This window comes from Dendrobates tinctorius, unplaced genomic scaffold, assembly GCF_039654945.1.
Source record: "Dendrobates tinctorius isolate UK_male_01 unplaced genomic scaffold, ASM3965494v1 ptg000103l, whole genome shotgun sequence".
NCBI lineage: Eukaryota > Metazoa > Chordata > Amphibia > Anura > Dendrobatidae > Dendrobates > Dendrobates tinctorius.
This window is the reverse complement of record NW_027361771.1, coordinates 37,558,355-37,585,468: the sequence shown is the minus strand read 5'-3', so window position 1 is coordinate 37,585,468 and position 27,114 is coordinate 37,558,355. Positions and strand designations below refer to the sequence as shown.

At 45.7% G+C, this 27,114-nt stretch overlaps 1 long non-coding RNA gene across 1 annotated transcript in view; it reads right to left on the bottom strand.

The window, feature by feature from the left end:
* LOC141100042 (uncharacterized) overlaps positions 1-27,114 on the bottom strand; it is a 43,006-nt gene that overhangs the window by 9,187 nt on the left and 6,705 nt on the right. Inside the window, exon 2 of the long non-coding RNA XR_012234579.1 lies at positions 5,168-5,286. This is a non-coding gene — a long non-coding RNA (uncharacterized lncRNA). The remainder of the gene's footprint in view (positions 1-5,167; positions 5,287-27,114) is intronic.

Below are 27,114 nucleotides of genomic sequence, written 5' to 3'. Positions count from 1 at the left end.
CCAGATCTGGTAGATCTATATAATCATATACCGGTAAACTCCACAAATTTCACTCCAGCCTACTTGATGAGAGCAAGACCTGGCAAGTTACCCATTGATTTGGACATGGGAGTCTTAACACCTGAGACAACATCACCAGATGCAGACTGGGATACAGAGCGGCAGCAATAATACCACAAAGTACAGGAATGTGTGGAGAAAAGTTTGTCCCAAGCAAGACGGAGGCAGGAAAGAAATTACAATCAAAACACCCCTGCAGTTCCCTTGACACCAGGAGAACAAGTACTCAAAAGAAAGAGATGTGTTCAAAAACTAGATGATCAGTGGGAGGCAGAGCCATACACCGTGATGCCTTCAGACTTTAATAACACCAAAGTATGTATCATCAGTAAAGATGGAGAAGAAACCTTAGAAGCAGTCTCAAGAGATCATCTAAAGATGTGCCCTGATCAATTGAAGGACAAGAAAGAAGTCCAAGACACTCCACAGCCTACAGTAGAGGTGGAATAAAAGATTCAAACTATACTTGGAGAATTTCCTCGGACGTGGACACAAGTAAATCAGGCAATAGTAGTACCAGTTCTAACCTTTCATCAACCTTCTGCACCAGAGGAAGTACTAGAGACTCTAAATGAAATGGCTCCAGTAACAGATACCACATCTGCAGTGGAATGTGGAAATCTGTCCCCTGCTAACAGCGAATCTGACAATCTCATGGTGAGTCTAGGAGTAAAGAGAAGGCAGTCTAGAATACCAATCTTACACAAGTCTACTTATAGCGTAGTGACTAGTGCACCCACAGTAGACATCAGAGAACAGGTCAGGTCATCAGAAATACCTATACTGCGTAGATCCACTCGTAGTACAAGAGGTCAGATCCCTGCCCGTTACAGAGATTACATAATGTAAATAAAGTAATAAGAATGTATAGTTGTAACCGTTAAGCATGAGAGCCTACAGAGACTTACTGTATGAACCTTTTTAAGTATTCACAATAACCAGTTAAAGGACAATTGGGCCACAGGACTATGTGTGGTCAGAACTGTATGTGTAAATATTTACTCTAAAAAGGCCTTGAAAATAAGCCATCGGCATGGCCGAAAAACAGGCCCATCTACAGAGTGCCCTGTAGCCACGTCCAGGGATGACACACAAAGTGGGTTAAGGTGGTTCCCACCAATCAAACTTCAGGTTCAAGCGCAAAGACAATTCCTGGAGAGCAGCGTAAGCACTGGTCGCTGCAGTAACTCTGCTATTGTTTCTTTTTCTTGTCTGGTTTTTGATAATTTTTACATTTTTAAGACTTTGTAGATTTTCATTAATTGTTGTTGTTAACAATTCTTATTATGTTTTTCTCAGTCCAGGAGTACTGTACTTAACTGGGGGGGAATGTGACATCCCAGAGTCCGGTTGTCACAGTGACATTGCCTTCCTCTAAGAGGTGAAGTCATGCTTGGAGGTAGAAAGGGGACCCCCCATGCCAGATAACATAGATTAAATCACAATTCCTTCTGCAGGTCAGAAAAGGGAGCTGCCTTATAAATTCTGGCCAGCAGAGGGGGTTGGTGAGTCAGCTAGAAGTGAGCTGAGGGAGTTGTCATGGAAACGAGAGCAGCTGTGAGGAGAAATGACAAGACAGTTAAACATGAGGTCAAAAGATCTTTCTGGAAGATCCAGTCAGTTAGAGACGGAGAGCTGATCTGACGAGGGAAAGGACAAGAGCAGAGATGGAGAGGCTCTGGGGAAGCTAAAAAACTGCATATAGCAGACCCCAGTGCGAAGCTCTAATAGAGAGAAAAGGGACATCAGAGTCCTTGGTGGTCAGGAGCTGTATGTCCTGATCGCCAAAACTGAAAGTACAGGGGATTGTAAATTCCTGTGCGACATTGTACACCTGAGGGCACGGCAGCAGATAAGGAGCCAGGGGCTGATGGTGAAAAGGACGGTACCCGTGGAACAGGCTCATGCTGACAGCCGTACAGGTTAGTGAAATCATCACGCAATTGAGGGTCGCAGCTTAGTTATAAAAAGCGGAGACCCACGCATAAAGCGCAGAAGGAAGGTCCTAACCCCCACCTGGCAAGGTGGATCCTCTGAATGCCTCCAGGCGAGCCGGACTAATTCCATCACCTGTATGTGGTACTCCGGATTGCAACCAATTACCAGTAAAAGTTAAAGAAACTGCACCTCTCTCTGTCCTTCTCTCATTTCTCTGCACCCCAACGTTCACAGTCATCTTAATTATTAATCAAACATCTTTGCCCTGGGACTATTGCTCTACCTGTGGAGAGCCATTTTCACCTCAGCTGCGCCACATCAACAGTCTCAGGGGAACAACACCGCAGCGCTGGTGACCTCTGACCAGAATACCACAGGTGGCGTCACGTATTTCATCATCTATAAACTTTATCTTCATTTCTAGCACATCTAACAACATCACCAACAACTTTCCCCCCTATTTTATTATTTCATGGATGCCCCAGGGCCACGGACCGGGTCGCCGCAGCCATGAAACCGTCCCCCATTGAAGTCGACGGGCACGGTACCAAGTATCCCACGGCCCTGCGCTGTGCGCTGAGCAACGAGGGCGATCCATTACCACAGAATAATTGTTCAAACCAAATACAGGATCTTAGTGCTCTCTTACAATGGCCAGAGATTCAAAGGGACTCTGTCAGCACAGAATGACTGTTCAAACCATGTACAGGTGTTCAGTGCATCATGGCGGGGCCACCTGCTTGTTTTCCATCTATCTCTGCTCTTCTCTGGGGCTCTTAGAAGCCAGAGCTGTCAACCAAATAAGGAGTGGGAAGATAGAGGGGAAAACAAGTAGGTGGGAAGTCATATATAAATGATTGGCCCTGCCATAGAGCACCAAGCGGCAGGACCTAGTCTAAACAATCATTCTGTGCTGACAGAGTCCTGTGGTGTAGTGAACACTATGTCCGATGGGGGGCGCTGTGTGGGTGTCCCAGGACAGGTGTACAGGCACATTCAGTGTGGTAACAGGAGCAGGGTCCTAAATGACCATTATGGGTCTCAAGGTGGGTGGCCTTGGGATGCAGGCTCCAGGGTGTATTGATCAGCAGAGCTACTGCTGATATTTCTGTTACACTGTATCAGGGAAGCCTGTGTGTGTCTATGTGCAATAGAACCTTTAGTGATGTCATGGCCATGTGATCACCTGTGGGTGTGGTTACAGGGCTATGTAATTGAGGTGTTTGGCACATGTGGGAGAGTGTGAGGGAGTGTGTCAGAGTGTGGACAGACTTCCCTGTGTCCAGGTGGGACACTACAGAGAGTGGCCTGTGTGCTAAGGAAGGAGAAGCCTTCCTGGGTCTGCGGCTGCAGATAGAGCGCTGCTCGGGACATTGCCCTGGCCTATGCATTAGTTGTATATGGGGAGGACTACATCTCCCAGCATGTGCTGAGGCTCTCGGTCCGAGTCTGAAGCCACGGACGTTTATGATCTTTTGCCTAAGCTGGAGGCTATGTTGGTGACATGCTGAGTTATGATTTATGAAGCAAATAAACCTCATGGACTTTGGGAAAACCTGCCTCATAATTGTCTCCTGCTGCACATAAGCGAGTCGAAACCCCTACAGTCCCTTTAAGTGCACCTTCCAACATGCTTGTTTTCCTTCTATATCCACCGTTCTCTGTCTTTAAAAAGCATCAAAGATAAGGAAGGGTGGACATAGATGGAAAACAAGCATGTGAGAAAGTGAACTTAAGTGTTTGGCCCTGCCTTGATGGTTTCAACAATAATCCTGTGCTGACAGAGTCCCTTTAAATTTTTGGCTATGCCAAGAGTGCACCGAGTGCCTGAGCTTGGTTTGAACAGTCATTCTGTGTTAATAGACTCAAAGATGTATAGGTATACCCAGAATGTATAGTTATACCTGCTCCTATAGTAAAGGTGTGTAGGTACGTGTGCTGACTGGGGGGTGGTCCCTTCTTCCCCGCCACGAACAGACTTGAGACAGAGACCAATGTGCATTCAACAGGTCCTCTTTATTGGCCGTCCTCACGATGACCACAGCACCACACAGCAGCTGCGCGCAGCACCACACAGCAGCTGCATGACACCTTCCATGCACAGGCCCGGGTACCTTTCACTTTTCTTCTCTTTCCCCTTACATTGACGTCACTCGCGGTTCTTTCACTGTGGCTGCCATTAGGCCCATGGCCACAGCGCTTCCCCTGCCTGAATCCATCCGTCTGGTACCCCCGGGGGTTTCTCTGTCCACGACTCTTCTGTCAGGGCCACCCCCCTGACCGTCTTTCTCCTCAGTTCCTTCCAGAGTTTCCTCTTCTGTCCATCTCTCCCTTCCATCTCTTCTTCTCCTGAGCTCCTCCTCCTGGACTGGCCTGCTTCTGGAACTCTCTACCACTATTTATTCCCCTCCCCGGGAATTCCCCTCTAGAGCTCCTGTAACTCCGCCCCCATGACTCTGCGGTTTCGTAGCCTTAAGCTGATGTTAAGCCCTTTCCTCACTGCTCCCTGCTTCCATCTTGTGGCCAAACTACAGTACTACACTGTCTTTTCCTGCTGTTCTTGGTCCCTTTCTAGTGGCCATACCCAGTATTTTACCATCTTGTACTGTCTCTAGCTGTCTCCCACATACATATACAGCAGTCCACGTCAAGCACCTTTCACGGCACATTGTACATTCACCTTCTTACTGCAGACAGGTCCATAGGTCAGTCCACTTCCCTACAGGTGTATTACGTGTGTATAAGTCTACCCACTGCTTTAGTACAGGTGTACCCAGTGCGTGTTGGTTTTACCAATTACTATACCACAGGTGTTTACAGTTTATAATTGTGTACCTACTCCTGTTGTTCAGATGGATGGATGTATATGTACCTGCTTAAGACACGTAGGTGTACCCAGTGTGCATAGGTGTACTTGCTACTATAGTAAAGGTGTACTTAGTATGTATAGGTCTACCCACTGCTTCTGTAAAGGAGTATCCCGTTTGTAGAGCTGTACCTACTGCTACAGTACAGGTGTACCCAGTGTATATAAGTGAAGCTGATGCTATAGTAGTGGATTAACGGCAGCTATAAGTGCTGATGTACCTGGAGGAACTTATTAGCTTGTTATATATACAATATTTGCCTGTCTTGTCTGTTCTAGACTAGGGTAATACAATGACTTTACCTTGAAGATTCTGATTTGTCTTTCTCCGGAGATGTCGGAGATGTTGACTCTTGGCTTTCCTTTGATTCAGTTTTGGTAGCTTCACCATCAGGACCTTTATTTCGAGATTTCAAGCGGCCCTGTCATTAATGATATGAATAGTGGTTATAGATTTCAGAGTACTAGAAAGCATATTATTCCTACTGTAAGCAGCTTATACGTCCATGGTAATGAGGTAATGACCCAAGAAAGTTCAACTTAAAATGTCTTTATTTGCCAACTTATGAAAATAAATCCAAATGTTATCATCCAGTTTGCAGCCAGAAAGTCGGTATCAGACCGTATCAGTCCGTTGCCATGGGTGCAGCAATAGCTTTGTTTTAGTCTCTGGCTATGGTCTGAGTTCAGTCTCACACAGACGAGGCATACACAGAACCTCCTGCTCTGATGCTTGTAAAACCAGCGCTGACACACCCAACTCTTGGACATGGGCCACTTCCAAGACATGGAGTGGAGTGAGAGATCCATCCCACTACCATCCTACAGATCTCTCCAAAAATAAAAGACCATGTCGGGTTTTACTAAATCTGACTTGGTCAAATAGCTTGACCAAGTCCACACTCACTTTTATTTTGCATTGTAACCACAGCTGTGGCTGTAATTACAACGCTCTACAGCGAGTTCAGTATGTTTCTATGCACTTTCTGGGGGACACATGCGACCCTCACTGCCTCACACTACCTTGAGATTAAATACAAGCTTCATCAGGATATGTGTTGTGAGGGAAGGGGAGAGGCAGGAACTTATATAGTTTGACTCATCCAATGGCAATCAATATCTCTCCCAATCTCCCAATTCAAGTGAAAGTGGATGTATTGCAACCCGACAAATAAGTTGCAAAAAGAAGAACTGACAAAACGCTCTGATATAGCAGTGTACCATTCCCTGGAGCATGCAATGTTTTAGATTTACCTATTTGAAGTGGATCCTCCATACATTCAATAAAGGTTAACCGACCTCAATGACAAGTGTATATGTATAGATGTCTTGTGACTGAGGAAGTTGGGTGAAATAAAGTGAAGACATTCTGAATTTTAACATCAATGCAGGGAAAGTAATTGCTCCCCGAACCTGGGGGTTAAGGCTCCCTCTACACAGCATTTTTGCCCACATTCGTTGGACCCTCCTCACCTCTCCATCTCTACCCCCACGCAAAACGGGATTCAGGCGTATGCGCCCATGGGGCCATAGACTATAAATAGACTATAATGGTGCTGACAGTGTCAATGTGTGCTCTGACGTGCATCATTTTCTGGTAAATATGCCTACTGGAGAACACTCAGATACAGTCTATACCTGAGTGTCTGCCTCCAGGGGGCATATACGCCTGGAAACATGTCAGAGCACATGTTTACTCTGTTGGTACCGTTATAGTGTATGGCCACATCGGCGCATACGCCCAAATCCCGATTTGTGTGGGGTTTGGACGTAAGCCCAGATTGGTCCAACGAACATAGCAAAACTGCTATGTGAAAGGAGCCAAAGGGGCCTGTTCCACCAGACAACACATTATGATCTAGCTGGATTTTCAGCTTGTCCGCATGAAGAGACACAGCGCAGAGCATGCGAGTAAAGCATCCGTTCACGTTATACACACGGACAGGAGTCGTATTTATTACTACTGTGACACAGAATGAGTTCAAACAGCCGATCCTATACAGACCGCAATGCGCTGGCCTGACCCCGGGTCTCCTGATACAGACACACAACACAGTTAATACTGTAAAATCACGTTTGGAGACCCGCGGTTAGTTCAGGAATTGGGGTCCTTAAATGCACAGGGAAATATAGCAGTTTTAAACCTGCCTTAGGACGTGACAGTAAGACAAAATGGCAATATAACATGGATGACGATCGCATTACAATGCTCGGACTGGCCAGCGGGCTCTCCTGACCTGAGCGTGACAGCTGCATAGGAATACGTTTTTTCAACTGCTTCAGGATTCGAAACCTGAGAAGCAGCTGAAACAAATGACCTGACAGTCTTCAGGCGGCTTCCACTTGGAAGCAGCCACTATCATATATAGAAAATTAATTAAAAAAAGATGTTTGCACTTTTGGAAAAAACACTGCCATCCTTGGGCTGAAGCACCTTCTGCTTAAAAAAACCTATAAGACCCCATGTGAACATACCCTGAGGAGCGCATGTGTGTACAGCATCAATCTCATATCCTAACTGCAACTTTTGTGCAGAGTGTTCCACATTTTATGGTGCACAACTATTGAGTTGCGCCAGGTTGCTAGGTTTGGGACCATGCTTTGAGACCTGCTGCATGATTCCATGGATCTAATGCCAAGAGAAGGCACATCTCTTGTCTCGCATTCACAGGCAAACCACTGTGCAAGCAAAGCTGGGGTTTAAAGCATGCTGGCAGGGTCGCCTTGTAGACTCACTGTATTCTCTTCTTGTAGAAGCCTGGTGGTGCTGTGATAAATTATGTCAGCTAGGTGCTGTCTGACTGTATGTTGCGGGGGACAGGGTCTTGGATGGGGCCCCAGTCCAGAGTTTGCTTTAGGGTCCATAAGACTGTAGTTATATCACTGTCTGATATTGGTATTTTTCACCCTTTCTGGGCGACAACCCTCTATGCCTTATTCAACCCCTTCATACCTCTTCCATGCCCCCCGAACATGCATTTAAATGCTGAGTCTATACTTAATGACTGAGCACCCAGCATCAATCACAAGAAACCTTCTAGAAGCCCTGCTTTATGGGAGGTTTGGGAAGTTTTCAGCAGTAACCTCGAGATTTGCCAACTCCTCCAAAAGTCTTGAAAAGTTGGCAAGCATGCTCTATGGGGAGATTGGGAGAGACATTGCACATGAACATTTCACAGACAGTTTCAGTTTATAAAAACCAGAAAACCAATAGTTAAAAGGTTTTGAGGTCTGCTGGTAATCAGCTGTCTTAGCGAATTTTTCACCCATCTGAAAGACTGTTTCTTTGCTGTTTGCTCAAATTGCCTTGTTTTTTATTAAAATAATTAAAAAAAAATGCTTTGAATCTGATTCAGTATGCAAAACCATAGCAAAAAAAACTCCACCGGGGTACACAATGTGGGAATGCGACTTAAAGGCCCCCATACATATTAGACTAATGTCACCCAAATCTTTCGATATTGACATGTTTGACCAACAATCCTAAGATGTATGGGGGCGTCCTGACTGTTCCCAACAGAAGATGTCGGGAGACAGAAGGATTTGGCATGTTTAATTTCGGACTGCCGATCCTTTTTGTTCTCTAAGACATAAGCTGCTGCCATAGATGTCTAGGAGCAGCTCTCGCTGATAGAGTACATTCGAGCGTTCGTCTAGGTCATAGAAAATGGAAAAAATTGCTATTGTTCAGCCGACACCTTCTCTAAAGGGCATGAAGGGAAGATTCCGTAAAAAAACAAATCAACTGAAAAAATGTAGTGTATTCATGTTTTCATTTTCTAAAAAAATTTTATCATTTGATTTTAATGGAGTAAAATCTGAAAAATATAATTTAAAAAGGTTTGCTATTTTCCACTTTTAAACACTAGGAGAAGCAGTTGCTGAAATTTGCCATGAAAACCTAGTGTACAACCAGCTCACATTACAACTGCAGTAAATGTGGGCGGGGTCTGATCACGTGTGTGATGTCACCCCTTCCATGCGTGAAAAAGGGTAGGATCCCTGAAATGTCGCCAGGGGTGCCGAACCCTTCACTGTCAAGTAGTGTCTTTGCGTATCACATGGCTGCTCGCTAGAGCAAAAAGATCGTCTGCACTAGACTTTGATTTATGGATCACTATGGTGATTATGCTCATTTCACTTGAAAACAGCTTATGTGAAAAAGCCTATAAGTTATATAAATGAAGACTGAAATGATCATTGAAGTGTTTTGCCATCTTTGCTGAATTCACTGGTATTACATGACGGCATTAGATTCCTTCAGAGACTAAGGGTACCGTTACACTTAGCGATGCACCAGCGATCCCAACAACGATAAGGATCGTTGGTGCATCGCTAAGTGGTTGCTAGTGAGCTGCCACACAGGCAGATCTCACCAGCGACATCGCAGGGGTCGGGGGTCGCTACTTACCTGTCAGACGCGGCGATCCTGACGTCCTCCCGCCCGCGTCCACACGTCGCTCGTCGGCGCCACAGGAAGCCCAGCAGGAAGTCGCCGACGAGAAATGATCCAGGAGCTTCTCGCACGACCAGCGATGAGCAGCGGGGGAGCCGGTCGGAGGTAAGTATCACACATAGCGATATCGCTAGCAATATCGCTATAACGTCACAAAATCGGTGACGTTACAGCGATATTGCTAGCGATATCGCTATGTGTAACAGGGGCTTTACAGTGACTCAGTTATGTCAGTGTGTTCAGAGCCCAGGGGGTGGTCCCAGGTCACAGCAGGGGGCAGCCACAATGGAGGAGATGCGGTCAGACAGCGACTGCAGTCTCCTATATACAACGGCTGCTGTATTTGAGGGGTATAAGTGTCGTCACACACAAGCAAATGCAAACGGCAGTCCTCAGTGGCTGAAGAAAAAAATTATAAATAAAAAACAATTGAAGCAGTGCATCTTATTTTGTATTAAAAATAATTGATTATCACGGTACCTGTCAGGGGCGTTTATCCCGAAACAGACCTTGGAAGCGCACATCTCGCTAATCCATAAGGAGGGCAAAGACCAAGAGATATGCAGTAATTATAGACCAATCTCTTTATTAAATAATGATCTTAAATTATTTGCAGAAATGATAGCTAAAAGAATAAGTCTAGTGCTAGACTCATTGGTCTCGCCAGAACAGGTGGGCTTTGTTGGAGGAAGAGAAGGTAGAGACAATTCCTTAAGACTCCTCTACCTAATGCAGCACGCAAACATGCACAATGAACCTTTGGTTTTAATGGGAACGGATGCAGCAATGAGAGAACCCGGCTTTATTTGCCGGGGGCCCTGACTGATCAGCCTGTGGGTTTAATGTGCAATGCCCTCTTTTCCTAGGTGCAGGGAAAGGGTTAAAGGAAGCAAAAACTCCACCCCCCTTAATTTTTGTATGTGGATCATTCCTCCTCCCCCTAAGGGGTATATAAGGCGGGGCCTGAGGCTGCTGGGCCTCTTTTGAACCTGTGAGCAAGGAGTTTCCCACCCTCCCTTCCCTTTCTTTTGTTTTTCTTTTGTTATTAAGGTAATTTGATGGTTGATGGTTTGGATGTTTATTATTAAAGGGAATCTGTCACCCCTTTTTTGAGATATCATATGATATAATTCAATTGTGTGTCACATAAGGATTCTCTTAGTACTTTTGCTTCCCCCTGACCCTGCACCTTTCATGCATAAATACCTTTTTTATATCGGTTCACATGTATGTAAACTGCCGCTGTCCGGTCTGCTGGGCGGGGCTTATTTACTTGCTCCCCCCCTCCCTGTCTTGCTCTACACATTTCTTCTTGTGTAGAGCAAGACAGGGAGGGGGGGAGCAGGTGAATAAGCCCCGCCCATCGGACCAGACCGTGGCAGTTTACATACATTTGAACCGATATAAAAAAAGTATTTATGCATGAAAGGTGCGGAGTCAGGGGGAAGCAAAAGTACTAAGGCCTCTTTCACACTTCAGTTATTTGCATCAGTTTAAATCCGCCAAAAAGGCAGACAAGCGGATCCGTTCTGAACTGATGTGAACGGATGGCACAGGATCCGTTTTTAGACGGATCCTGAAAATGAGGAAATTTAAAGGAAGCGCTGGCGAGAGAGAAAGAGAGAGAGAGAGAATTTTTTTTGTCCGGCACCCAGACAGAATTTGGGGTTAATTCAGTGTCTGGAGGATCCGCCGGCAAAAAAAACGTTGCAAGCTCCGTTTGGAAATCTTTGAGGATGTTGACGGACACTAACATTGTGGCGGATCCTCAAAAAAACGGATGCAACGGACGGCAATCAGTCAGGATCCGCCAATAATGAAAGTCAATGGGGAAAAAAACGGATCCGCAAAGAAAAATGGCGGATCCGTTTTTTTTCAAAATTGGCGGATCTTGACTGATTGTCAAAAATGGAAGTGTGAAAGAGGCCTAAGAGAATCCTTATGTGACACACAATTGAATTATATCATTATATGATATCTCAAAAAAGGGGTGACCGATTCCCTTTAAGTCGGGATAACATGTGCCGGGAGTCCGGCGGCATATCACCCACAGCTTCCGTTATTGATGGTTTGGATGATTATTATTCAAGGTAATGAAAGTCGCAGCGGTTGATGGAAGAATAAGTCGGGTTAACATGTGTCGGGAGTCCGGTGGCATATCACCCACAGCTTCCGGTGTTTAATTAATCCAGAGCTGCGACCTTACCCCTCCAACAATGGGTTTTTGAGAAGATGAGAGTTATTGTAAATGTGTTACTCTCCATTAAAGATATGTTTTCGTTACTGACTGGATTCTTTCTTTGCGTTGGGGAAAAGGGTCAAGGGTTTTTCTTGAGGTATGAGCAGTCAGGCGTTCGATAGGGTAGACTGGACTTTTATGCAAGAGACCCTTAAGAAATTTGGTTTTCCTTCGTTGTTAATCAACACTATATTCTAAATGTACACGTGCCCAATGGCAAAAATAAGAATAAATGGAGATTTGTCCGAATCCTTTTAAATTAAAAACGGCACCCGTCAGGGATGTTCGCTTTCGCCAACTCTGTTTATACTAACCATGGAAACTCTGACTCAAAGCATCAGACAACATCCTGAAATAGAGGGGACTAAGTGGCAGGAATATCCCACATTGTAGCAGATTTCGCGGACGATCTACTCTTTTTACTGACCAATCGTAAGAAAGAAATCCCAGCAAATTTGGGAATATTCGAAAAGTTTGGAGATATGTCGAACTTCAAAATAAATCTCGATAAATCTGAGGCTATGAGCATGAATATACAGAGCTCGATTCTCCAAGATATTAAATCAAAATTACCAATTAAATGGACCTCGAGTTATCTCAAATACTTGGGAATTAAATTAAGCCCACATTGGCATTCATTATTTGCACTTAACTACGTTCCTCTTCTTAACACTACGCTAGAACAAATAAAGTCATGGAAGGCGCCTCTCGTCTCTTGGATGGGACGTAAAAATTTACTAAAAAGTTAAATTCTACCAAAGTTTAGTTACATATCGAGAATGCTACCTTTTAAAATACCCATTCTTTCAAAGAGCACGATTTGGGAAATACATCAGGGGAGGCTCGAGACCTAGAATTAACTACAAAATACTCTCATTACCTAGAATAAAGGGGGGTATGGGAGCACCATATCCACAGAAATACCATACAGCAGCGACACTCTCTTTGTTAGTAGAATGGGCAAGAAACCATAAACATAAGTTATGGACAAAAATAGCAGATGACTCAATACTTACTCCAATCTCTACCATACTCCATGCACCAAAAGAATTTATACGAAAAATAGAAATCCCTAATGCCGTCTCTAGGAATATAATACTTACATGGATGAAGTATTCCACTTTATTAATGCCTCTCCCCTCACCTCTAGTTAGAGTAATGGATCTACCGGGACTATATTTGGACCAAATTAAAAGTAAGTCCACAGACTCGCTACACTCATTCAAAGAAGACTTAGATAACATCCTAACAGAGGGTACATTATTACCATTTCCAGAACTACAAAATAAATTCCCAAGCTAACATATTAATTTTCTCCACTACAATAGGCTTAAAAAAGCAGTTAAATCGTACTTACAAACCGGACTCCCAATTAGAGAATTAACGACTTTTGAATCACTAATAACCCAACACAGACAGCCCAAAAGGAATTTTAGCAAAATTATACCAAACTCTTCTAACAGACTCGCTACCTATTAAACAGGCCTACATTTCAGCATGGGAGAAAGAACTTGACATTAAACTACAGGACTGGGAGGTTGAACACATATATAAAAATTTGTTTGGCCCATCCAGATGTGTAAGAAAATTCGTATAAGACCATTATAAGATGGTACAACACCCCAGTAAAGATGCATACATGGTGCCCCAATGTATCTCAACCTGCTGGAGATTTACTAAAGAGAACAGGACGTTTCTGCATATTTGGTGGTCATGCGATAAAATAAAACTGTTTTGGGATATCGTTTTGAAAATTATAATCAGAGTGTGCAAACTTTCAAAACCCCCCATCTATGTCTCATCTTTTTAAATTGGTCAAACAGTCCTGAGATCAAACATAACTCACTGCTTCTATTCTTATTAGCAATGGCCAAATTAATCATCCCCACGAAATGGAGATCTCAGAACTGCCCGAGTGTTATCAAGTGGATCCAAAAGGTAGATCAGATTTATTATATAGAAGAAATTGGAGCTTACACTCATTTTTCGAGAAATAAATTTAGGGTAATATGGGCGCCGTGGATATCATATAGAAAGTCTGCTGGATATCTTAAGGCAATACCCCGGGAGTCTGAGGCAGTGGATTAGTGTCGGTCAGATCTCCACTCCAAAACCTGTCAAACTATAACCAGTTACCAAGCTCTGCCTGCTAGGTCTCACGGAATTGGCACTCATTAACCCCCAATACCATTACCCATCCTTGAAATTAATGAGTACCATCGTCCCTTCCCCCACTCCCCCTCGAACCCCCCTTTTCTATACTTTCCATATATGTTTATCTATACTAATGTTCAATACTTGTTGTATAGGTATGTAAGCATTGGTTCACTATTCTATGAGATACAGCAGTAGGAAAAATACAGATAATTGCTTTAGCATAAAGATTTGAAACTTCTAATTCTAAGAAACTTGTCATGTAAATTGCTATTGCTTATGGAAGGATAATACTGTATTATCTTATTGTACCTTTTTTGGATGCATACCATGTTAAGACACAATTGCAATTTTCATAAAAACCTAATAAAAAGATATTTAAAAAAAAAAAACACGGTGCCTTCACTTTAAGTCTAAAGGCTCATTCGGACACCGTGCTTGGGCCAATTGGCACGGACGTGTTAATGATCTAGTCATTCACTACCTGAAGATAGTGGTATTTTCCGAGCAAATTTACTCTAGTGTTCCTGACCTTGACTTGTGTACAGTCATTGTTCAATTGTTACTTTATTGACCTTGTCTTGTTAAAGGAAATCTGTGACTAACTCATTCATGTTGCATCCGGATGTGCAAACTATGTTTTCTCTGAAGTGCCGGAGTGTTTTAGAGAAAGAAATGCCTGGCTGAAATAGTTCAGCTAGGTTCCCGATTCATGCTGCCCAAACCTCGGGCGGCATGAATCCAGTGACAGGTTCCCTTTAATCCTTGTCATTCTACTGTGTTCTGAACTTGGCTTTGTTTTGGCCATGCATACTCTCTGTACTACCATGTTTTCGGATTACCTGATCATGACCTTTTTTGCCCATTCTATATTCCCTGTACAACTGAGCTACTGTTGCCAATTCTACATAGATCTGGAGGAGAACAACTTCCTGGGAATTCACTTCAGCAAAATCCAGATCCCTATTTAAGGGATAAGAAATCTCTAAGGCGCTTTTCATTTTCGTTCATGTCCATATCTGTTTTTTGGCGTATATATGGCACATTCATGATAGTCTATGGGAATGTTCTCATGTTAGCACATAAAACTGGAGATGTGTCCGACTTTGAATCAATTTGTAGAACAAAAACCTTTCATTCAAGTCAATAGGTCCATGAAAAAAACAGCACATGGATGTCATCTGGGTTGCATCCATTTTTCACTATTTGAGAAAGAGAAGGTTTGGAACCTTCATCTTTTTTGAATTCTAGAAAAAAGGATATTAATGGGAGGCAATGGCATACATGCAAATGTGCATATAGTAATCTTTACACTGGATGTACTGTAAATTGGTGATAGTAAAGAAAAACTTCCCTTTCATGTCAAATGTATGCATTGTATAAGATTCATTTGTATTTGATACTGTTGTGAACTATTACCTGGACAGGGTGATATAAATTCTCTCCTAGTAAAGTATAGAAGAATTTAGAATATGCGTACGTCAATACTCTGTCTAGCATCTGAGGTATATAATTTCAAGTTAAGACATGTATATGTAGTGGAATATATTGAAAAGAGTTAAGATCTTTAAGTATGTATGTAAATTTATACTATTCTACTGCTGAAGTAATGAGCCTTTATAATTAACCTATAGATCCAATGAGGCTTGGACTGGCCCAGAGGAGAACAGGAAGATCCTCCGGTTGGCCCCTGTGTAAGAGCAGCACTTGGCACAATATACTTGATTCACTCTGTAAAGACAAAGACAGCATCTTATTCATGTAACAATCTACCCAGGTCACTGTTGGTGATTGAGGATAATGTCACATTAGCATGAAGCTGAAAAGTGGGGCCCTCGAGTTGGTTACTGGTGGGACCTTGGCACTCCAGTCTGACACTGCATCCAATTATATGACACAGAAACGTGTTTATTCTATATCTCTGACTGTCATGTTTTATCTGCATGTCATATGTTGCCATGTCAGTATGGTTCAAGCATTATTTGTATCTCCTGGCCACCAATGTAATCTCTGTAACAAGACACCTACTTCTAGAACTGGTGACTTCTTATGTGGTGCAAGGGTGTGTGTTTGACTGCAACTTCTTCCCCACAAAAGCTACAACCTAGGTTTCAGTGAAGCAGATGTGCAAGATGCATGTCAGTGATTATTGAAAGCAGGGTCGGACTGGGGTGCCTAGGGCCCACCAGGGGAATTGACTCTAGGGTCCCACCCTATGGCTACCATAAACGGTTTTATTACGTGTTCATTTTTGGCCTCTCCCACTAAAACGTGTGCCTTTTAGCAAGCTGTACAGTGTGCAAAAGAGAATGCTCTCAGCCTCCTATATATCATACAGACCGCACTCTCAGCCTCCTATATATCGTACAGACCGCACTCTCAGCCTCCTATATATCGTACAGACTGCACTCTCACCCTCATATATCGTACAGACCGTACTCTCAGCCTCCTATATATCGTACAGCCCGCACTCTCAGCCTCCTATATATCATACAGACAGCACTCTCAGCCTCCTATATATCGTACAGACTGCGCTCTCAGCCTCCTATATATCATACAGACCGCACTCTCAGCCTCCTATATATCGTACAGACTGCGCTCTGTCTCCTATATATCGTACAGACTGCACTCTCAGCCTCCTATATATCGTACAGACTGCACTCTCACCCTCCTATATATCGTACAGACCGCACTCTCAGCCTCCTATATATCGTACAGACTGCACTCTCACCCTCCTATATATCGTACAGACCGCACTCTCAGCCTCCTATATATCGTACAGACTGCGCTCTCAGCCTCCTATATATCGTACAGACCGCACTCTCAGCCTCCTATATATCATACAGACAGCACTCTCAGCCTCCTATATATCATACAGACCGCACTCTCAGCCTCCTATATATCATACAGACCGCACTCTCGGCCTCCTATATATCGTACAGACTGCGCTATGTCTCCTATATATCGTACAGACTGCACTCTCAGCCTCCTATATATCGTACAGACTGCACTCTCACCCTCCTATATATCGTACAGACCGCACTCTCAGCCTCCTATATATCGTACAGACTGCGCTCTCAGCCTCCTATATATCGTACAGACCGCACTCTCAGCCTCCTATATATCGTAAAGACCGCGCTCTCAGCCTCCTATATATCGTACAGACTGCGCTCTCAGCCTCCTATATATCGTACAGACTGCACTCTCACCCTCCTATATATCGTACAGACCGCGCTCTCAGCCTCCTATATATCGTACAGACTGCGCTCTCAGCCTCCTATATATCGTACAGACTGCACTCTCACCCTCCTATATATCGTACAGACTGCACTCTCACCCTCCTATATATCGTACAGACCGCGCTCTCAGCCTCCTATATATCGTACAGACCGCGCTCTCAGCCTCCTATATATCGTACAGACCGCACTCTCACCCTCCTATATATCGTACAGACCGCACTCTCAGCCTCCTATATATCGTACAGACCACACGCACAGCCTCCTATATATCGTACAGACCGCACTCTCAGCCTCCTATATATCGTACAGACTGCACTCTCACCCTCCTATATATCGTACAGACCGCACTCTCAGCCTCCTATATATCATACAGACTGCACTCTCACCCTCCTATATATCGTACAGACCGCACTCTCAGCCTCCTATATATCGTACAGACCACACTCTCAGCCTCCTATATATCGTAAAGACCGCACTCTCACCCTCCTATATATCGTACAGACCGCACTCTCAGCCTCCTATATATCGTACAGACTGCACTCTCACCCTCCTATATATCGTACAGACCGCACTCTCAGCCTCCTATATATCGTACAGACTGCACTCTCAGCCTCCTATATATCGTACAGACTGCACTCTCACCCTCCTATATATCGTACAGACCGCACTCTCAGCCTCCTATATATCGTACAGACTGCACTCTCAGCCTCCTATATATCGTACAGACCGCACTCTCACCCTCCTATATATCGTACAGACCGCACTCTCAGCCTCCTATATATCGTACAGACCACACGCACAGCCTCCTATATATCGTACAGACCGCACTCTCAGCCTCCTATATATCGTACAGACTGCACTCTCACCCTCCTATATATCGTACAGACCGCACTCTCAGCCTCCTATATATCGTACAGACCGCACTCTCAGCCTCCTATATATCATACAGACTGCACTCTCACCCTCCTATATATCGTACAGACCGCACTCTCAGCCTCCTATATATCGTACAGACCACACTCTCAGCCTCCTATATATCGTACAGACTGCACTCTCACCCTCCTATATATCGTACAGACCGCACTCTCAGCCTCCTATATATCGTACAGACTGCACTCTCACCCTCCTATATATCGTACAGACCACACTCTCACCCTCCTATATATCGTACAGACCGCGCTCTCAGCCTCCTATATATCGTACAGACTGCACTCTCACCCTCCTATATATCGTACAGACTGCACTCTCACCCTCCTATATATCGTACAGACTGCACTCTCACCCTCCTATATATCGTACAGACCGCGCTCTCAGCCTCCTATATATCGTACAGACCGCGCTCTCAGCCTCCTATATATCGTACAGACCGCACTCTCACCCTCCTATATATCGTACAGACCGCACTCTCAGCCTCCTATATATCGTACAGACTGCACTCTCAGCCTCCTATATATCGTACAGACTGCACTCTCACCCTCCTATATATCGTACAGACTGCACTCTCAGCCTCCTATATATCATACAGACCGCACTCTCACCCTCCTATATATCGTACAGACTGCGCTCTGTCTCCTATATATCGTACAGACTGCACTCTCACCCTCCTATATATCGTACAGACTGCACTCTCACCCTCCTATATATCGTACAGACCGCGCTCTCAGCCTCCTATATATCGTACAGACCGCGCTCTCAGCCTCCTATATATCGTACAGACCGCACTCTCACCCTCCTATATATCGTACAGACCGCACTCTCAGCCTCCTATATATCGTACAGACCACACGCACAGCCTCCTATATATCGTACAGACCGCACTCTCAGCCTCCTATATATCGTACAGACTGCACTCTCACCCTCCTATATATCGTACAGACCGCACTCTCAGCCTCCTATATATCGTACAGACCGCACTCTCAGCCTCCTATATATCATACAGACTGCACTCTCACCCTCCTATATATCGTACAGACCGCACTCTCAGCCTCCTATATATCGTACAGACCACACTCTCAGCCTCCTATATATCGTACAGACTGCACTCTCACCCTCCTATATATCGTACAGACCGCACTCTCAGCCTCCTATATATCGTACAGACTGCACTCTCACCCTCCTATATATCGTACAGACCGCACTCTCAGCCTCCTATATATCGTACAGACTGCACTCTCAGCCTCCTATATATCGTACAGACTGCACTCTCACCCTCCTATATATCGTACAGACTGCACTCTCAGCCTCCTATATATCATACAGACCGCACTCTCACCCTCCTATATATCGTACAGACTGCGCTCTGTCTCCTATATATCGTACAGACTGCACTCTCAGCCTCCTATATATCGTACAGACTGCACTCTCACCCTCCTATATATCGTACAGACCGCACTCTCAGCCTCCTATATATCGTACAGACCGCGCTCTCAGCCTCCTATATATCGTACAGACCGCACTCTCACCCTCCTATATATCGTACAGACCGCGCTCTCAGCCTCCTATATATCGTACAGACTGCGCTCTCAGCCTCCTATATATCGTACAGACTGCACTCTCACCCTCCTATATATCGTACAGACTGCGCTCTCAGCCTCCTATATATCGTACAGACCACACTCTCAGCCTCCTATATATCATACAGACCGCACTCTCACCCTCCTATATATCGTACAGACTGCACTCTCAGCCTCCTATATATCGTACAGACCGCACTCTCAGCCTCCTATATATCGCACAGATCACACGCACAGCCTCCTATATATCGTACAGACTGCACTCTCAGCCTCCTATATATCATACAGACCACACTCTCAGCCTCCTATATATCGTACAGACCGCACTCTCAGCCTCCTATATATCGTACAGACTGCACTCTCAGCCTCCTATATATCATACAGACCGCACTCTCAGCCTCCTATATATCGTACAGACTGCACTCTCAGCCTCCTATATATCATACAGACCGCACTCTCAGCCTCCTATATATCGTACAGACCGCACTCTCAGCCTCCTATATATCGTACAGACTGCACTCTCAGCCTCCTATATATCATACAGACCGCACTCTCAGCCTCCTATATATCGTACAGACTGCACTCTCAGCCTCCTATATATCATACAGACCGCACTCTCAGCCTCCTATATATCGTACAGACCGCACTCTCAGCCTCCTATATATTGTAAAGACCGCACTCTCAGCCTCCTATATATCATACAGAGACTGTACTCTCAGCCTCCTATATATCGTACAGACCGCACTCTCAGCCTCCTATATATCGTACAGACCGCACTCTCAGCCTCCTATATATCATACAGACCGCACTATCCGCCTCCTATATATCGTACAGACCACACACTCAGCCTCCTATATATCGTACAGACCACGCTCTCAGCCTCCTATATATCGTACAGACCGCACTCTCAGCCTCCTATATATCGTACAGACCGCACTCTCAGCCTCCTATATATCGTACAGACCGCACTCTCAGCCTCCTATATATCGTACAGACCGCACTCTCAGCCTCCTATATATCGTACAGACCGCACTCTCAGCCTCCTATATATCGTACAGACCGCACTCTCAGCCTCCTATATATCGTACAGATCACACTCTCAGCCTCCTATATATCATACAGACCGCACTCTCAGCCTCCTATATATCGTACAGACTGCACACTTACCCTCCTATATATCGTACAGACCGCACTCTCAGCCTCCTATATATCGTACAGACCGCACTCTCACCCTCCTATATATCGTACAGACCGCACTCTCAGCCTCCTATATATCGTACAGACCACGCTCTCAGCCTCCTATATATCGTACAGACTGCACTCTCAGCCTCCTATATATCGTACAGACCGCACTCTCAGCCTCCTATATATCGCACAGATCACACGCACAGCCTCCTATATATCGTACAGACTGCACTCTCAGCCTCCTATATATCATACAGACCGCACTCTCAGCCTCCTATATATCGTACAGACTGCACACTCACCCTCCTATATATCGTACAGACCGTACTCTCAGCCTCCTATATATCGTACAGACCGCACTCTCAGCCTCCTATATATCGTACAGACCGCACTCTCAGCCTCCTATATATCGTACAGACCGCACTCTCAGCCTCCTATATATCGTACAGACCGCACTCTCAGCCTCCTATATATCGTACAGACCGCACTCTCAGCCTCCTCTATATCGTACAGACCGCACTCTCAGCCTCCTATATATCGTACAGACTGCACTCTCAGCCTCCTATATATCATACAGACCGCACTCTCAGCCTCCTATATATCGTACAGATCACACTCTCAGCCTCCTATATATCATACAGACCGCACTCTCAGCCTCCTATATATCGTACAGACTGCACACTCACCCTCCTATATATCGTACAGACCGCACTCTCAGCCTCCTATATATCGTACAGACCGCGCTCTCAGCCTCCTATATATCGTACAGACCGCACTCTCAGCCTCCTATATATCGTACAGACTGCGCTCTCAGCCTCCTATATATCGTACAGACCGCAATCTCAGCCTCCTATATATCGTACAGACTGCGCTCAGCCTCCTATATATCGTACAGACCGCACTCAGCCTCCTATATATCGTACAGACCGCACTCTCAGCCTCCTATATATCGTACAGACCGCACTCTCAGCCTCCTATATATCATACAGACCGCGCTCTCAGCCTCCTATATATCATACAGACCGTGCTCTCAGCCTCCTATATATCATACAGACCGCGCTCTCAGCCTCCTATATATCGTACAGACCGCACTCTCAGCCTCCTATATGTCGTACAGCCCGCACTCTCAGCCTCCTATATATTGTACAGACCGCGCTCTCAGCCTCCTATATATCATACAGACTGCACTCTCACCCTCCTATATATCGTACAGACCGCGCTCTCAGCCTCCTATATATCATACAGACTGCACTCTCACCCTCCTATATATCATACAGACCACACTCTCAGCCTCCTATATATCATACAGACCGCGCTCTCAGCCTCCTATACTGTATATCGTACAGACCGCACTCTCAGCCTCCTATATGTCGTACAGCCCGCACTCTTAGCCTCCTATATATCGTACAGACCGCGCTCTCAGCCTCCTATATATCATACAGACTGCACTCTCACCCTCCTATATATCGTACAGACCGCGCTCTCAGCCTCCTATATATCATACAGACTGCGCTCTCAGCCTCCTATATATCGTACAGACCGCACTCTGAGCCTCCTATATATCGTACAGACCGCACTCTCAGCCTCCTATATATCGTACAGACCGCACTCTCACCCTCCTATATATCATACAGACCGCACTCTCAGCCTCCTATATATCATACAGACCGCGCTCTCAGCCTCCTATATATCGTACAGACCGCACTCTCAGCCTCCTATATGTCGTACAGCCCGCACTCTCAGCCTCCTATATGTCGTACAGCCCGCACTCTCATCCTCCTATATATCGTACAGACCGCGCTCTCAGCCTCCTATATATCATACAGACCGCACTCTCAGCCTCCTATATACCGTACAGACCGCACTCTCAGCCTCCTATATATCGTACAGACCACGCTCTCAGCCTCCTATATATCATACAGACAGCACTCTCACCCTCCTATATATCGTACAGACCGCGCTCTCAGCCTCCTATATATCGTACAGACCGCGCTCTCAGCCTCCTATATATCATACAGACTGCACTCTCAACCTCCTATATATCGTACAGACCGCACTCTCAGCCTCCTATATACCGTACAGACTGCACTCTCAGCCTCCTATATACCGTACAGACTGCACTCTCTGCCTCCTATATATCGTACAGACCGCACTCTCAGCCTCCTATATACCGTACAGACTGCACTCTCAGCCTCCTATATACCGTACAGACCGCGCTCTCAGCCTCCTATATATCGTACAGACCACGCTCTCAGCCTCCTATATATTGTACAGACCGCGCTCTCAGCCTCCTATATATCGTACAGACCGCGCTCTCAGCCTCCTATATACCGTACAGACCGCACTCTCAGCCTCCTATATATCGTACAGACCGCTCTCTCAGCCTCCTATATACCGTACAGACCGCACTCTCAGCCTCCTATATATCGTACAGCCCGCACTCTCAGCCTCCTATATACCGTACAGACTGCACTCTCAGCCTCCTATATATCGTACAGACTGCACTCTCAGCCTCCTATATATCGTACAGACCGCACTCTCACCCTCCTATATATCATACAGACCGTACTCTCAGCCTCCTATATATCATACAGACTGCACTCTCACCCTCCTATATATCGTACAGACCGCGCTCTCAGCCTCCTATATATCATACAGACTGCACTCTCACCCTCCTATATATCATACAGACCACACTCTCAGCCTCCTATATATCATACAGACCGCACTCTCAGCCTCCTATATATCGTACAGACCACACTCTCAGCCTCCTATATATCGTACAGACTGCACTCTCAGCCTCCTATACTGTATATCGTACAGACCGCACTCTCAGCCTCCTATATGTCGTACAGCCCGCACTCTCAGCCTCCTATATATCGTACAGACCGCGCTCTCAGCCTCCTATATATCATACAGACTGCACTCTCACCCTCCTATATATCGTACAGACCGCGCTCTCAGCCTCCTATATATCATACAGACTGCGCTCTCAGCCTCCTATATATATCGTACAGACTGCACTCTCACCCTCCTATATATCGTACAGACCACACTCTCAGCCTCCTATATATCGTACAGACCGCGCTCTCAGCCTCCTATACTGTATATCGTACAGACCGCGCTCTCAGCCTCCTATATATCATACAGACTGCGCTCTCAGCCTCCTATATATCATACAGACTGCACTCTCACCCTCCTATATATCGTACAGACCACACTCTCAGCCTCCTATATATCGTACAGACCGCGCTCTCAGCCTCCTATACTGTATATCGTACAGACCGCACTCTCAGCCTCCTATATGTCGTACAGCCCGCACTCTCAGCCTCCTATATATCGTACAGACCGCGCTCTCAGCCTCCTATATATCATACAGACTGCACTCTCACCCTCCTATATATCGTACAGACCGCGCTCTCAGCCTCCTATATATCATACAGACTGCGCTCTCAGCCTCCTATATATCGTACAGACCGCACTCTGAGCCTCCTATATATCGTACAGACCGCACTCTCAGCCTCCTATATATCGTACAGACCGCACTCTCACCCTCCTATATATCATACAGACCGCACTCTCAGCCTCCTATATATCATACAGACCGCGCTCTCAGCCTCCTATATATCGTACAGACCGCACTCTCAGCCTCCTATATGTCGTACAGCCCGCACTCTCAGCCTCCTATATGTCGTACAGCCCGCACTCTCAGCCTCCTATATATCGTACAGACCGCGCTCTCAGCCTCCTATATATCATACAGACTGCACTCTCACCCTCCTATATATCGTACAGACCGCGCTCTCAGCCTCCTATATATCATACAGACTGCGCTCTCAGCCTCCTATATATCGTACAGACCGCACTCTGAGCCTCCTATATATCGTACAGACTGCACTCTCAGCCTCCTATATATCGTACAGACCGCACTCTCACCCTCCTATATATCATACAGACCGCACTCTCAGCCTCCTATATATCATACAGACCGCGCTCTCAGCCTCCTGTATATCGTACAGACCGCACTCTCAGCCTCCTATATGTCGTACAGCCCGCACTCTCAGCCTCCTATATGTCGTACAGACCGCGCTCTCAGCCTCCTATATATCGTACAGACCGCGCTCTCAGCCTCCTATATATCGTACAGACTGCGCTCTCACCCTCCTATATATCGTACAGACCGCGCTCTCAGCCTCCTATATATCATACAGACTGCACTCTCACCCTCCTATATATCGTACAGACCGCACTCTCAGCCTCCTATATACCGTACAGACCGCGCTCTCAGCCTCCTATATATCGTACAGACCGCGCTCTCAGCCTCCTATATATCGTACAGACCGCGCTCTCAGCCTCCTATATATCGTACAGACCGCGCTCTCAGCCTCCTATATACCGTACAGACCGCACTCTCAGCCTCCTATATATCGTACAGACCGCTCTCTCAGCCTCCTATATACCGTACAGACCGCACTCTCAGCCTCCTATATATCGTACAGCCCGCACTCTCAGCCTCCTATATACCGTACAGACTGCACTCTCAGCCTCCTATATATCGTACAGCCCGCACTCTCAGCCTCCTATATACCGTACAGACTGCACTCTCAGCCTCCTATATATCGTACAGACCGCGCTCTCAGCCTCCTATATATCATACAGACTGCACTCTCACCCTCCTATATATCGTACAGACCGCGCTCTAAGCCTCCTATATATCGTACAGACCGCTCTCTCAGCCTCCTATATACCGTACAGACCGCACTCTCAGCCTCCTATATATCGTACAGCCCGCACTCTCAGCCTCCTATATACCGTACAGACCGTACTCTCAGCCTCCTATATATCGTACAGACCACACTCTCAGCCTCCTATATATCGTACAGACCGCACTCTCACCCTCCTATATATCGTACAGACCACACTCAGCCTCCTATATATCGTACAGACCGCACTCTCAGCCTCCTATATATCGTACAGACCGCACTCTCAGCCTCCTATATATCGTACAGACCGCACTCTCAGCCTCCTATATATCGTACAGACTGCACTCTCAGCCTCCTATATATCGTACAGACTGCGCTCTCAGCCTCCTATATATCGTACAGACTGCGCTCTCAGCCTCCTATATATCGTACAGACCGCGCTCTCAGCCTCCTATATATCGTACAGACCGCGCTCTCAGCCTCCTATATATCGTACAGACCGCGCTCTCAGCCTCCTATATGTCGTACAGACCGCACTCTCAGCCTCCTATATATCGTACAGACCGCACTCTCAGCCTCCTATATATCGTACAGACCGCACTCTCAGCCTCCTATATATCGTACAGACCGCGCTCTCGGTCTCCTAAAACAGATACTTTCTATAAGAGGTTGAGAGTGTGGTATGTACAGTATATAGGATGCCGATATTGTGGTATGTACGGCATATTAGCCTCGCATATGACATACAGGCTGTCGGCCCCCTATAAGACATACAGACTGCCGGCCTCTTATTAGGCCTCCTATGAGACATGCAGACTGTCGACCTACTATTAGGCCCCCTATAACACATACTAAGTGTCGGACTCCTATTAGGCCCCCTATAAGACATACAGTGTCGGCCTCCTATTAGGTCCCCTATAAGACATACACACTGTCGCCCTTTTAGGGTATGTGCACACGCTGCGGATTCTGTTGTGGATCTGCTGCGGATTTGGCCTCTGCGGATCCGCAGCAGTTCCGCAGACAGTGTACAGTACAATGTAAGTCTATGTGATTTACAGTCCGCTGTGCACATGCTGCGGTTTTTCCACTGCAGAAAAGCTGCGGTTTTGAATCCGCAGAAAGAATTGACATGTCAATTCTTCCTGCAGATTTCGCTGCGGTTTGCCACCTATTTCATTGTCCAGGTGTCAAACCGCAGGGGAAAACCGCTGGCCAATCTGCAGGTAACACCGCAGGTCATTTTAGGGGTGAATCCACAGCGTGTGCACATAGCCTTAGATACTGTACAGACTGCACTCTCTGCCTATGTACGGCATATAGGAGGATGATAGTGTTGTCTGTATGGTTGGTATACAGGCCTCATAAGACAAATTAGGCCATATAAGAGTGTGGTGTGTGTATCTTATATAGGAGGCAAAAATGGGGCCCCAAATGCTAACATATTGCACATCACACATAAGTATTGCGATTGCATTTACATGCGCTGAGTACAGGCCGCTAAATGAGTGCGAGCGACAATATTGAAGTCGTTCAACGCTTGTTTCCCGGCCTCTTTCCACCGTCTGAGAAAGAATGATGGGAACAGAACAATCACTAATGGATCAATCTGTCCCCATACAGTATCATGTTATCAGCACCACATCTAAAGTTTACACCCTATAGTCCTCCATATAATATAATGTGCCCCAAAGTTCTCCATATATTATAATACACTCCTCAGTCCTCCATATAGTATAATACACTCCCCGTAGTCCTCCA